At 40.6% G+C, this 14714-nt stretch overlaps 1 protein-coding gene across 4 annotated transcripts in view; it reads right to left on the bottom strand.

Moving 5' to 3' along the window:
* Window positions 1–14714, bottom strand: part of ELMO1 (engulfment and cell motility 1) — a 311529-nt gene that overhangs the window by 109343 nt on the left and 187472 nt on the right. The gene's annotated exons all lie outside the window — the stretch shown is intronic.

Here is a 14714-nt window from a genome sequence, read left to right as displayed (position 1 = left end):
CCATACTTCACTTCAAATGTAGCTTTTTGTATGTCTTAAAAATCTATCCAGAACAATACAATTAAATGGAAAAATCAGAAAGGAAGCACATCAGGGGTGCTTACATTGTAGCCTATCTACAGGCTGCAGCTCAGGTCACATCTATGTTCTGCTCAAAGTGGTAAGTATCTAATGAAAGACAACCCTTGCCCTGATACTTTCTTTCTCCCTTCGACAGGTAAGATGAGGACGAAGGAAAAGGCAAAGCTGTGTTACTAGTGGTTTCTAGACCACAGTAAGACCGAGTCACAACCTGTGATCTTACCCCACCCTCTCCAGCTCCAATTCAGCACCTCCCATATCAGAGCACTGCCTGTCTCTGCGGAGTGGGAAAATTCAGAGGCTGATCAGTTCTACTTATTAAAAATTTCTTGGATTTATTTTTTCACTAACTTGTAAATTGACTAGTTCTAAACTGAAACAGAAGTCCAGCATTGGATAATTTTGAGACCTTCTATGTAACAGCTGCATGCAAAATTCCTGCCCTTAAGCCCAGCGCTCTCTAACCTTCATTTTCACAAGCAGGGACTAACCACATTTATAACCACAGAAAAAACCACACATGGCTGCAACACAAGGACACAAATCATCGTGATTATTTAATAACATCATCAAGTTTTAATTACGCCTCTGTGAGATCACCTTCGAAAGGCAAGTCACAGATGTCTGGCCTACATAAATCAGGTGAAGATCTTGTTGATTTTCCTTTCTTGGCACAGTTCTCAGAGCTGTAGATCAACATGCCACCTCTCAGTATTCAAGTAGTCCTTCAAGCTTCTAGCTGATCTATAGCTGTGACTTTGAGGAAGAAGCTTAGTTCATTTCTCATCATAAATTGCACTGGCAAAAAAAAGAGCTAATTTCTACCTGAGAGTTTATGTGGTTCCTTCAGTGTATATATTTAGTGTCTACCCAACACAATTTTGCCTGTCAGTTCATTGTCTATATTACAACAAAGACATTCAAGCATCCCAGTCTGTTTGAGCGGTAAACAGATTTGATCTGTTATGTTGTTCCTTTGTGGATTAGTAGAAAACAACAAGAAAAAGAAAACAAATAGAGAAAGAAGAAAAGACATACCTTCACTTTCCACCCCATCTCTAAATGCCCTTTTCCATGAGAAACAACATCATCGGGACTGAATTTCTTTTAGCTGCGTCAAGAACGTTAGGTATTTGCATATTTGCATAAGCCTGTCTTGGAAGGGCACAGATTACATGATGATGTTTCAATAACTGACTTGAAGTACAAGAGATGTATAATTTCAAAGTTGCTGTGGTGAACTGAATACAAACAACAAGGATTGCTGCATTCAAGACAGACTCCAGGAAAGGACAAGTGCACGAGATCAGACACCAGTCAGGTGTGTCACCTCACTGTCCAAACCGGTATGAACAAAAGGCCACCAGTTCAACACAAGCTGGTTGATACCTGGAAGTGCTGATTATATCTTTCCCTCACCTTAAAAAGTAGGCTATGTGTAGAGATCTATAAATAGTTTCCAGTTGGAAAGGGGAAAAAATATTATTTTTTTATCTTAGAATTTATTTTGTGCAATACTTGGAAGCGACACAAAGATAACCTTCTCCTCCTCCCAAAGCTAAAACAGCAGACAGAAACACAGTAATACACCTCTCTAGGCAAGGTACTGTCCTTGATCTTAAAACATCTCTGCTTTCTTCCTGATTCTGCTAAGCTATGTTGATAAGATACTCATCCCTCACCATGTCTTTAAAGTGGCATATGGTCAATCTGACCTCCCTTGTAAAGTTCTCGAATTTAAGAAATTAAATAGGTTGTACTGGTGTGAAAGCAAAATAATAAATAGCCATATCTATCATGAAGAGGAATGTTTGAAATTAGGAACCACCCAACCCCTTATTTTCAAAATCCATTTGTGATGTTAATGGGGGACAAGCTGAAGTGATTTAAACAGTCATTTTTCTGTAAATTTAAGGCTTGGACCCATCACACTGGGAATGCACATGAAAGACAATTTACTAATCACAGAGGAGCCGCCTCATTCATGGATGTCAGCCATGTACAACTGGTCTACAAAATGCAACTAGAATAGATTTGATTAAGTAGATAATAAATAAAAGTGTTAACGGGGCTGTGTATTCTCAAATATTTCAAAAGCAGGCAGGCAGCTTAAATCAATCAAATTACTCAGGCAGCCATATAAATGTGCTCACCTGGTGTTAATACTGTCACACATGAAGGGACAGACACCTGTGGTGAGGAATAAGACCCTGTTCTGGGGGTGGTATTAACAGATCCTGTGCACCCTGAAACCCATAGCAAGAAAAGCAGCCTGAAATTGCATCAGCACAATTTTGAGATGAGGGAAGCAGTGATGCAGAGCCCTAGGAAACTGGTTTGCAAAGTTCCAGGGAGAAAGGGGTTCAACAGCATCTCCCTGTCTGAAAGGTACCTGGGATCCATGAGATCTTCAGAGAGATCTGTGTTTTCTGTTACTGAGCTGCTGCTTAATTCTGGGTGAGTCATTTATCCCCTCTGTTGTTTACCCCAATTTCACAGGATGGAGATGACAATATTTGGTCAGAGAGGAGGCGGGTGGAAAGATCTATTGCACTTTCTGAAGTGCAGCAAGATCCACAAATGAAAGGTGCAATATGGACCTTGGAAATACCATCTCCACTTGGCACGGCCTTCTCTGGGATTATTATTTGCCAATAACAGAACACAACTGAAGAGCAACTAATTCTCACTAGTTCTCAGAAGCAGCAGCACTGTAATTTCTGCTCTCCCTGAAGGTGCAATACAGTAAAAATAACTACTGCCATGACCATTTTTATATATGCAATCAAAACTTCTCTCAGTAACACACAGAGTATATAAGAAAAAGTGCACCTAATACTTCAGAAATACAGCAATTGCCAAGTTACCTACACCACTGATCCCTGTAGTCTGCTAGCAATAATTTGGGAGAAAACCTTTGGCTACCTTTCTGGCATGTGATAGGGAAACAGTGTAATTTAAGGCAAAGAAGGTCACTAGCGATGGCAGTGCAGTAATGAAGTAGTAATATTGCTGCCAGTCATGTAATTTTCTTTCCTAAGGAACAGTGCTGTTTAGAAGACTCAACTGGTATTAGAACAGAAGTCACTCATCCTTTTTACTTTGATTGAGAGAGTAAGATACAAACAACTAAGCTTCAAGACATAGCAAAACAATGCAAAAAGCTAAGCTGCATTTGCAATCTAGGTGAATTACGTGAAGATTTTGTTCCACCTACTTTGAAACAAGAAGGGGATAAGGAAGCACACTGCATCACTGAACTGTGCAAGATGTGCCACTGGTTTCCTCAGGGGTGTAGGCACATGTGTATGTCTCAGAGAAAGTCATCCCAGACCATGATATCAGGAGTGAATCCATAATTCAAAATTCCAGCACCAAAGTAGCATACACACAATTACTTGGGAAAGCAATAAGGTGATCATGTGAAGTAGGGCAAAAATGCCCCCTCCCTTAACATGGTATACAGCATTTCCAGAGCACCAACATTACCCAGCAATATATAGCGACAAAAGACCTTCAACAACTTACTTTACCTGATCACATATTTAGATGGAATAGAAATGATACGAAATTGCTAAACATGTGGCAAAACTACCAACTCAAACTCCTCATAAAGACATAAGGTAACAGCATTTCTCTGAATTGACAAGACTTCTCATTAGGGGAGCTATAGAGGGAAACTGGAAAAAAAGTACACATGAAAGGCTTCCTACAGTCTGTAAGCTTTCCTTTTTCAAGGCTGAGAATAAATTTCACTATGCAATGAAAAGCAAGGATTCCACGAAGCCTCAAGCCTGATGAGACAGGCAGGACTAGGATGTTTATGGCACATGCAACCCCAAGCCTCTTCACTAACTTACCCGGATTCACTTTGAAGATGACTGCTTGCTGTGTCAGGAACACACCTCCCTTCCCCAAGATACCATCAAGTAAAGGAGCCATGATTTAAAAATCCACTTCTCTCACTGTCCCAAATAAAACTGGTGGAAGACGAACACTGACTATTGCAGCATAATTCAATAAAGCCCCACACTCATCACTACCAACAGACCCAGCAGTTTAGAGCTGGCATCTGTGCTACATCCATAAGGAAGGGGCTGAAGAACCATACCCAGGCAGACTCACCCTGCCACATCCAGAGCTGATGGTGAACTAAGAAGCTAATGAAGCCAGTAGTGCCCATGCAAGCAGGCTGACTTTGTAAAGATAAGCCCTTTTGCACCTCTCAGTAAACACGGAGACTTCGCTGCACCTCTCCTACTTAGAATGGACCTGAAGACTGAACATTGTGATTTGGAAATGCAAACAAAAGGCCAAAGTGCAAAGTGAGAAGAGTTACTAAAAAAGCTCTTCTATGCAACAAGGAAATGACAGAGATTACAAAGAGTCGGCATCATGCTGATAAGGGTTCCCCATGTCTTTCAAAAGCAGCCTATTTTTATTTGTGATAAAACAGGTGCCAGATATGAATAACTCTGAACTGCCTCTACAATGTGTCACAGGACACTGTTGGGCAAACAGGAAAGTACTCTGCTTCCCTCTTCACTCCTCCACTACTCCCAGAATAAAAAAAAAACCCAGTGATCAATAACAATAAGAAAGGGCAGTTTTAAAACCTGATGTATAAACTGGAGTTCATTTTCAGAGGTGAGGGAGCACTTCATTAGAATTAGTCATGCACTTCTAGGAAAAAAACTCCTTAAGAGTGGAAAAGGTATCAAGAAACAGGAGCTTGCATTTGTCATATCAAAAGGAATGTCTTTTGTGAGAAATAAAAAATAATTAAAAAAAGACATAGATCTGCATTTATACTCCAACATATTTATGGTATCCTTGAATAACAATATAGAATCATAGAATCATTTAGGTTGGAAAAGACCTTTAATATCACCAGAATGTTAACTGATTAATGTGCTAAATTTGCTTAGGGACTATGAAGTCTTTATGGTCACTTCTAGTAAATATATAGAATAAGAAGGAATTACACATTTAAAGCAGAATCTACAGAAGCTTGTTTAACAAGTAAACATACTATGCAAAACCTTCTTACAAAAGACAACACTGCTGCTCTGCCAGGTTCCTGACACCTTGCAAAGCACACAAGGCAATGATGGCTACATGAAAGCTTAAAAAAACCCACCACAAACCCAACACACCCCCCACCCCCACACACAGAAAAGCATTTCTGACAATTTCTAAGCCCACAGACTGTCTACTTGAAGTCCAACTGACACAGATAGTGGCACTGACAGAAGGCCAGCTAAGCTCAGACCTATCAAGGGAAGCACCTTATCACATCTGTTACGCGTTGATACCCTCATCCCTTCCCTCTTACATCCCTTCTCTCCTAAGCCCTCAGAGAAACAAGTCTTAACTCTCATCTCCAGACAGATCAGGAAGAATGACAGTAGCAATGGGGGAGGTAGATATTCTCAGCATTTATAAAGAGCAGCATAAAGGCAGTCACTTACACTGCGTAACCGCTCGTTTTAGTTCTACACCCATTGGCAAAGTTTATTGCTAAATGCTGTACTCTGGCACATTCTCTACTAACTGTTGCAGCACTGCAGACCCAGAACACTGAGGGCCGGAGTCAGAAGTTGCTGGCTGCAGAACTGGACGCTCACTGTGCTTGTGCGTCTCCTTGATGTCCCTTCCAACAAGCAGTGCACTGCGAAACTACCTCTTGTGGCAGGATTGCTGACTTTTCAATTCCTTCTGACTGTTTTGGAGAGCACCAGCTTAGCACTTCTCCTCCTGAAGGGATTCTTGCTGAAAAGCACACTCTTCCCTCTAATTACTCATTTTCTTTATTAGGAAGTTACGTAGACTGCATTATAGGTTATAGCTCATGCCTCTCCACAGACCACCTGTGAGATACTTCATCAAGAATATACTCTGGTTGCCATTTGAAATACAGACCATGCTGTTTCGATTCACAAGTGAGGAGCTGTCACTGAAAACTAATTCTGCTTTAAATAGGCTGGCTAGGGCTCCATCTGTAAGAAAACTTTAAGAGGCCTATAAAAACCTGCAGGAAAACCACTGCAAACAGTAACCCGGGAAGCCTGCAGATTTTTTTACGTCCTTCCTTGTTACTTAAGCAGTTACCATTGCCCTTTCCTTCACATGCATCTCCTCATTAAAATCGGATGTTTAAAATCATAGCATGAAGAAATGGTGTGGTCATTGTGTAAGACAGCTAGTGGAAAAAACCATATTTTTTTTCGGTATTTGATCTTACAAGTGAGCAACAGCGGGAGAACTGCAAGGAAGAAAAACAAATGAGCAGATGGAGAAGCCAACAAACCAGCAGTCAAGCCAGGAAGGAAAAAAAATCTTTCCTGGTACCATGTCATTCGCCTATTAGAAAAAAAGGGTACAACTGAATTACCCATGCAGACCTGGCACAGACAAGCCACAAACCCTCTGTACTTACCATTAGAGGCATCCGTGTGTGAGATGCCTCCTTTGGTGCACTTCTGTGACAGGCTGTTAGGTTACCTTTAATGCCCCCATGGTGGGGTATGAGGCAGCCTGATACCTCTGCCTGACCAGCCAGGCTAGCTCCCAAAGTGCAAAAGCTGGGAGGACAAATGACCTGTTATCTAGAAACCGAGTAACACAGCTAAACTTACGCTAGCTCCTCTGCCATCACAGAAAAGGCAACAGCAGTACTCTAAATTCGAGCACTTGCTTTGAATCAATCCCGGATATACTCAAAATGCCAAACAAGGTAACAGACGGAGATGTGGGGCAAGATGACATCAGTATCAATAAAAAAAGTGATTTCTTGTGATGAAGGTGAAGGCATTCACTATATCACGCATCCTACAGTGATGGCAGCTGATCTTTCATGTTAGATCTGGTTCTGAACAGTGCTGAAACTATATTGCTTGCTCAGAACCAGAAGATGCACACCTACTAGGTTTCCTTGACTTCTTTGAAAACATGTGCAGTACCACCACTACTCCTACACTCCCTGTAGAACAACTCACCTTAGCAATAACACCTCTTCACCTTCCCCTTCTGAATCCCTACGGATTTGTGTACCTCCTTTAAAATACTTGTATTCATACACACACGTGCCAAATTGCCAAAGAACTTTTTTTCTCCGCCTTTGTGAAAGTAAAACGTGAGAAAGAAGAAACCAGCCACTGGATACAAGTCTGCACAGGCAAAATCCTGTGCGATATACCCCAGGCTGCGAATACCCTGCCATGTCTATAGTCCACCTGCTATGCCACTGTTGGTCTGCCATGGGCAACCAGCAGAGCCACGCGAGGCAGTAACAACCTAGTGATCTGTGGGGAAATGCAAATCTTCCCTCTCCTTATGCACTCGGTCACTACTGGAACCCAGTTGGACTTGCTGAGACAAAGGTCATTAACTCCCTGTGAAAACTGCATCTTAGTTATCTAATCACAACCACTTAAATTGTTTTCTCCCCCTACAAATTGTCTTAATCTGTAAATTATGTTTTTAACTATCTGGGCTAGAGTCCCAAACTCAGACTGGCAGAACAAAAATAAAACTGCTGAAGCATACTCTTTTAACATAGACCAAACTGAGTAATTGCTACTCACAAAAAGGGAACACAGTGATGTGGTAGGGTGCAAACTGCTCAGGAAACACTGAATCTCAGTACTTGTTAGTATATTTATCCGAGATCATCACCGTAATGCACTGTGTAAGTGCCAAGCATCTTGAAATGGTTTTGTGAACATTATTCAATCTCTAGAAGGACATTGGTCAACAATAACTCTTCAGATGCCAAGCTTAACCTCTTGAAAGGCAAGCAGAAAATCAAGTTAATTAGACCACAGGCTTAACAAGAGAAGCTATTTAAACAACACACTTCTAAGTAGCACATTCAGCCCATAAGCTACTCTAGTGGAGTTTTTCACTTCATACACAAATACGAACCAAGCTGTTTGATACTATGACTGCCAGAGGGTAGTTTTGCATAGGTAAAACTACTGTCATGAAAAGTTATGTTTTAGAAATATTTAATTAGGCTGCAATACTGCCCTAGTTTACATTATTGCTCTTCTTTATAAGCTGAAACATTAAACCAGCATTTCAGTCATACCACTGTAAAAAAAACCCAACCCAACCCAGACAAAAAACCATTGTATTTTAGTCTGAGAAATAGGTCTCTTGTTTAAAAGTATTTTAGAGAGTGCAAACATTTTAAAATTAATTCCTGCTCTATATCCTGGGGCATTTGCATTGTATAACAACAGACATAATTCACTATAACCCCAAAGCTTTTAGTTTATACAGAAGCTTAGAGAATCCCCTAGTTCAGGGATAAGTGAAGCAGTGCAGGTTCTCTCCTCACAGTGCTTGGTGTAAAAAGCCCTTGAGATAAATGAAGCCAACGTGTGGGAGGCTTGGAGAGGAAAGACGCCCAGAAAACACATTAAGACTTGCTGAGGTCACGTCTCTGTAAACTATCAGAATCAGGACAATAAGGAGGAAATTTGGTCTACACTGTGTCATCTCTGGTGTTAGTAACTGCTCAGTATTCCCTTGTAGCTTGTTCCATTACTTATCTAGTCTAGTTTTGTTGCTGTCATTGTTATTTGATATAGATTTTCTCTTTTGTATTGTAAATCTGCTATTTGTTTTGTCCTTGTTGACTATGAGAACTGTATAAAGTAATTTTTACATCATGCCTTGAGGCTCCTGAGGATATCTTTTCTATCACTTTATTCCACCCTGACCATGAGTAATTGTCTTAATTTTTCCTTAAGGGTCTTATTTTCCCAAGTGTATTATCACTTACTCCAGAAATATGTCTGTATGCATGAGAATCACAGAATAGTGACATAAAAAGATGAAAATAATTATTTCTCAGAACTAACAAAATAAATAAATAAAACACAGGCAAACCCCTTCAGCCGAAACGTCTCTGTTGGACTACGACTGTACTTGAAAAAAGAGCTAAGCTAACCTTAGAAATTCTCTCCTATTACTCCCATTACAGACACTTAGCAATTTCAGACAGGAAAAATGAAATTCATCTCATACAAGACCTCTCTTCACTTCTGCATTTCAGTTGAAAATTAGTTCTCAAAATTTAGGATTATTGCTTGGCTGTTTTTTTACAAAGCATTATCCCAGTCATGTCTCAAGAGATGCTGCATATGAGGCAAGTGTATTAGCCTTGCTTTTGTTAAAATAAACTGATTCATAACACAGGCTAAACAATATAAATTCATCTGAAAAAAATACCATCATGCCCTCAGAAAATATTCTTCCATTCTCTTGACTGAATCTTATCAGCTGTGACATTAGCATGTATGGGTTATTAGCATCTATTTAAAAATTGTGAAGTAATACATTTGGAAAAGGAAAGTGTTCCCCAATCTACTGTGACAAGTTACAGAAGTAACATTACAAAGGACCCATCAAGAAACAACTGAGATTTCAAATGCCTTTTTGGAGAAATAGCTAAACTTCTCTATCACCAATAGGACAGATTAGAAATGTCAGTTTCAACATTACTAAGGCAAAAGAAGCACCAGATTGGCTTTATGAGAAAAATGAACATCAACTCCTTCCGATTTAAACTTGAGAAAAGTAGTAGAAACTTTTCTTATAGTAGATGAAATTCAGCAGCAAGAAATTTTTCCCAGAACAGAATTGAAGAGTCTGAATTTAAGCCATTCTAAACATCTGTGTTTTCGGGTTTTTTTGTTGTTGTTGGTTTTTTTTTTTTCTTTTTTTGTTGCTTTTGTGTGTGTGGTTTTTTTTTTTAAACTGAATCCCAACTCAATTCATTATTCAGAAATTCCTGTTGAGCCTGAACTGGCACAGACTTAGAAAATGCATTGCTCTTGGCAGCTCAGGGTAATGGCTCAACTAAAGCTGGAACCCCACTGTCCCCAGCCAGGACTTGTTGATTTTGAGGAACTAAAACCTGGTCAGCACAAATATTTCTGCTCCTGCTGGAGATCACTCACAGCCAAGCAGCTCCACGTGTCCACAGACTTAGCAGGAGTGCGGTAAGAGACCTTTACTTTTCCTTCCTTATGAGTTTCTGTCTCTCGCTGCCCAAATGTAGCATTACTACCAGTCTCGCCTCCACTGGCACAGTGCAATTCTTCTCTGGCTCTCGGGTCCCAGCGGGCAGAGCTGGGGGAGTGAGGGGGGCTGGTGAGAAGCTGGAGCTCCGTGAGAGGGGCAGCCCCTGGTGCCGCAGTCCCAGAAGCAGCAGCGATGGCACCCGAGGCAGCGCTGCTCCCGCTGCCGCAGCCCCACAGGGACCCCGGCGGGACACCTACTGCTCCCCTGCTCCACATGGCCTCTGCTAACACCGAACCACAGTGGCCTCAGGTAGCCCATGAGCTCAAACTAGAACTGATTCATAATGGACTCAACCACTTTCTCCTTGCATTACCCGTTTAGTAATTTATTTTAGAGAAGGCCAGCACCTCCTCGCACAACACAAGGGGTTTCACTGTTCCTGAGTCGATTTAACAGGAAGCTGAAAAGCTTACGGACTTCTTTCTTTTCCCTTCTCATGCCTGAAAGGCATGAGGGAAATTTCTTTGAAAGTAAAATCAGCACAGTTGAGGTTTTTTAGATGTAAGTTCAAACAGTGAGAGGTTTTTGACAATGCCCAGCTGAAGCAGGTCACAAAGGTCCTCGTGAACCACGGCCGGAGCGCAGGAGGCACTTGTGCCACCTCCCAGAAGGAACAGCACAGGCCCAGCTGGGGGCACGAAGCCCTCCGGGTAATGGTGCGTCTCTGCGCTGGAGGCCTCCTGCGGCACGTGGCCTGGCCCTCCCTGGGCCCAGACATTGGACAGCAACGGACCCCAGTCGTGTCATGCTGACAGTTCGGCCCCCCGTCAATGCTTTTGGTGTTTAAATGTGTCAACAGCCACAGCTCCTTCATGCTGTCATAAAGGCTTTAAGTCTTAAAGAAGCTTAAGTTGTCCCAGCTGCCCACATGAAGGTACCCCAATTCTGTGCCAAATTCGTAAAGTCCCTGCAAGAGAATCTGCTTTATGTTAAATATCCCCTTTTTGAAATCATGTCCCTTCCTTGACCAGAAATGGCAATTCTGTCTCCATCTCATGGAGCCTTTCCCTGCCGTCCTACATGTGGCCTTGCGAGTACAGCAGGTATTTAATAAATCTGTCATCTGAGAAGAATATGAAAGCAAACACAAGGCTTATACTTAAAAAAGGGAGGAGGAAAAGGTGAAATTGGTTGTCAGGGCTGTCCTCAGAAGCAGCCAAAGCTTCTGAACAAATTTTGAAGGAAAGTAAGTAAAAACGTACTGAGGTGAATAGACTAAAATAAATATTGCACAGGCTTACCAAGAAGAGATTAAGTCTGATTCATCTAATCTTCTTTGACAAAATAAATATTGTTTCTCATGGGTGAAATGTGGTGGACTTTATCTGTACAGCAGACAGATTAGTTGTCCTGCATCTGACTTGTTTTAAGAAAAAAAAAAATGATATAACACTGTGTGCCAGGCAGAGAATCAGTAATTCATCTGGAGAAAATGGGATTTGATACAAGAATCGGTGAGGTGGGTGAGATGCTGGCCACACATGGAAATGGCAAAAAGAAAAGGGGAGCTATCAAGCTAAGAGTAGTATTACTGGAATTTCTCAAGTCAGTCTCGGACTTTGGGTTTTTCATTAAAGGCATTGGCACAACATCTAGGAGTACCTCCACACGATTTGCTGGAGCCCAAAGCTGGTGGCACTGCTGATGGTATCCTAGAGGAAGATGAAAGGAAGGACTTTGAGACCCAGAGATATCAGGATGGTATGACACTGAAGAGTGTGAAAGAGTTTGAGTAGTAAAAAGGATCTCTGCTCTAATCTGAGACTCATCAGTTATTAAAAAACAGCAGAGAAAAAGTCACCCTGTATACAGAGCTGTCAGTGTGACAAAAGTCCCAAGAAAAGCAACAGTAATCCTAAAACACAATCAGTGAGAAATTTCTAGGACAGGTAGTGAAACATTAAAAACATGACACGAGGCACCGGTAGGACATAAACTGGAATAACGCCTGCAGTATTGGTCACCCATACACCAGATAGGGGGACTTAAATGTGCAAGGAAGGAAAGGCTCCTAAAATGGTCAGCAAATGGAGAATGGTATTGGAATGGACTGAAATGACTATGCTGATCTAACCTAGCAGAATGAAGGCTGAAATGAAATAGTACAAATACATGGGGGATGGGAGAGTAGCAGAAAAAGGAGAGCTATTAGATAAAGAAGAAAGTTGGCACAAAGATAAGCAGGTTTAAAATAACTCTGATTATATTTAGGACGGACATTGAAAGGTTTCCAACCCTCACATGCATGAAAAGAGCACTAATTAGTATAAAGATAGTTCAATAAATCCGTGAATGGGAATATATGATGTGGCTACCTGCAACGATCCAGTTCTAACCCCTCATTTTCAGTTCTGCTTTTACATCATTAAGCCCAGGCCAGCTACCCTTTAGTGACTGGCTATTACATTGCTGCATCGATTATTTTTGACCTTAATTTGACTAATGTTGATTTAACTAAATGTACAATAAGAAAACTTACTGACCATAAAATTACTCACAAAAAGACTTCCAACTTCCAAGAAATAGAAGTTACTCATTCTGCACAGCACCAGAAATCCTTTTTACTTAAAATGTTGTCATTCTTTACTGGAAACTAAACCGCACTAATGATGGTGTTATATCATCAGTCAGACCAAGCATTAGAGAACTCGAGGACAATTCAAAATATTTCAACAATCATTATGACATGGTTGCCTTAACGAATAATAATTGCTTCCATTTATAAACGCACAAAATGAGAAAGTAAACCGAGGATTGTGCCCGGCACTCATACACTCTTTCCAACAGTTTCGTAACTATTACAAATATTGCAGTGTTACTTTTTTCTTCTTTCCCAGTTTCACCTACTTTCCTCTCATGCTCATCTTTGAACTCCTAATATGTAAAGATTTCCTATTTTTAGAAATCTTTGTTCTGTTCTCGGCTGAAGCAGCTGCAATTTTAGGTAAACACTACAACACCCTTTTATCCTTTTCCAACAAAGCCCAAACCTCCTCTGCAATGCCACTACTTGTAAAGATGGACCAAAAATAGCATTGTCTTCAGTAAGTTTTGCTCATCATCTACGGACCAGGATATATCAACTGAGACTGAACTGATTCAAGCTCTTTTAGCTAGTGTAAGAATCATACCACACAACTCAGTTTCTTGAGTATACAATAGGATAAATACTTCCTTTCTTCCTCTGAGAGTGATTGTTTAGATGCTTTAATATGTATCACCTGTCATGATAAATCTACCAGTATTTTAGAGACAACTTTGCCCTGGGCACCTGTAATTCAATTCAGCCTTGATGGGAGGAGGAACGCTCAGCTATTCTAACAAATAGGCTCTCCATTGCTCCAGCAAAATGGTGTAAAAGTTAACTCCATCTTAGACTCCCACTGATAGAAAAAGAACAGGCTTTAGAAATGAGGCACAGTGGTTTGTGTTATTAACCAGATTATTCAGTATTACTGAATAGATGACTGAGATTTTCCTGTTAAAGAGATTACCCCTCTGATAAATCACCACAGAAAGTCTTAAAAAGTCACCTCTCATTTAGTTACCATATTTTGAAAGTCAGTGCTTTATTTTTTGAAGTAAATCTCTAAATTATATAAATGCAGGGAAATGTTAATGCCAGCCATGCACCGCATAACAATGGATGCTGCCATATCTACTGCTGAACATACCAGAAACAAGATTCCTTAATTGTGCTATGAACATATTGTTCACTGCCTAAAACCTCCACCTTCTCCCTGCTGAAGAATGTTGCTGCTGAAGGTTATTACAGGCCTCTCATTGCCCTAAAACTCTTGTCAACCTAAGCTGGGAGTTACTCAAATTTCACCTTATGGAAAGTAACCTTATAAATCCAGAAACGGGAAACCTGTTTTTTAACAGAGAATGAAAGAACAAGAGCTACAGGGCAGGCAAAGTAACTGATCCAATGGCAGAACTAAGTGGAGTAGTCCAGTGCATGCCTATGTGATAAATGTCCGTATTTTATTATACACCCACATCTCTGTGAGAAGTATTTTAGCTATGATAGGTTTATTGGAGAAAGGGAAAAAAAAAAAAGACTATTTATATCAGAAGAGAAGTTTATTTATTGTTTTGAAATATCCTCTAGGCCATTTTTTATTATGAATGAATCTGATCCCCATTTTGCATGAGCCACGGCAGAGATGTTCTATTAATATGCCTGCAATTTGGTACGCTTTGTTGACAATAATGAGCCAGGCATTAATGACTCAAGCTTCACCATTATGACACAAAACAATTAATCTGTGCGTATGTGTGCGCGCCTTTCTCTCTCATTATTGACTTCACCCTTATGACAGAAAATAATTAACGTGTGTGCACTTTTCTCATTATTGGCTTCTCAAAGTGGTATCTTCCAACCTGCACTGACAGAGCTGTCAGACTTCTAACATGCAAGCAGAGCAAGAGCTGTCGAACAACTGGTATTTGTCAAAGATTAACAACGAATGTCCAGGTTTAAGGAAGATTTTGCACACTTGAAAGTATCTCTTTTCTGTGTCTGACAATCAGAA

Source organism: Falco peregrinus, chromosome 5 (assembly GCF_023634155.1).
Source record: "Falco peregrinus isolate bFalPer1 chromosome 5, bFalPer1.pri, whole genome shotgun sequence".
NCBI lineage: Eukaryota > Metazoa > Chordata > Aves > Falconiformes > Falconidae > Falco > Falco peregrinus.
The sequence above is the reverse complement of the archived record's forward strand: the minus strand, read 5'-3'. Positions and strand labels throughout refer to the sequence as shown.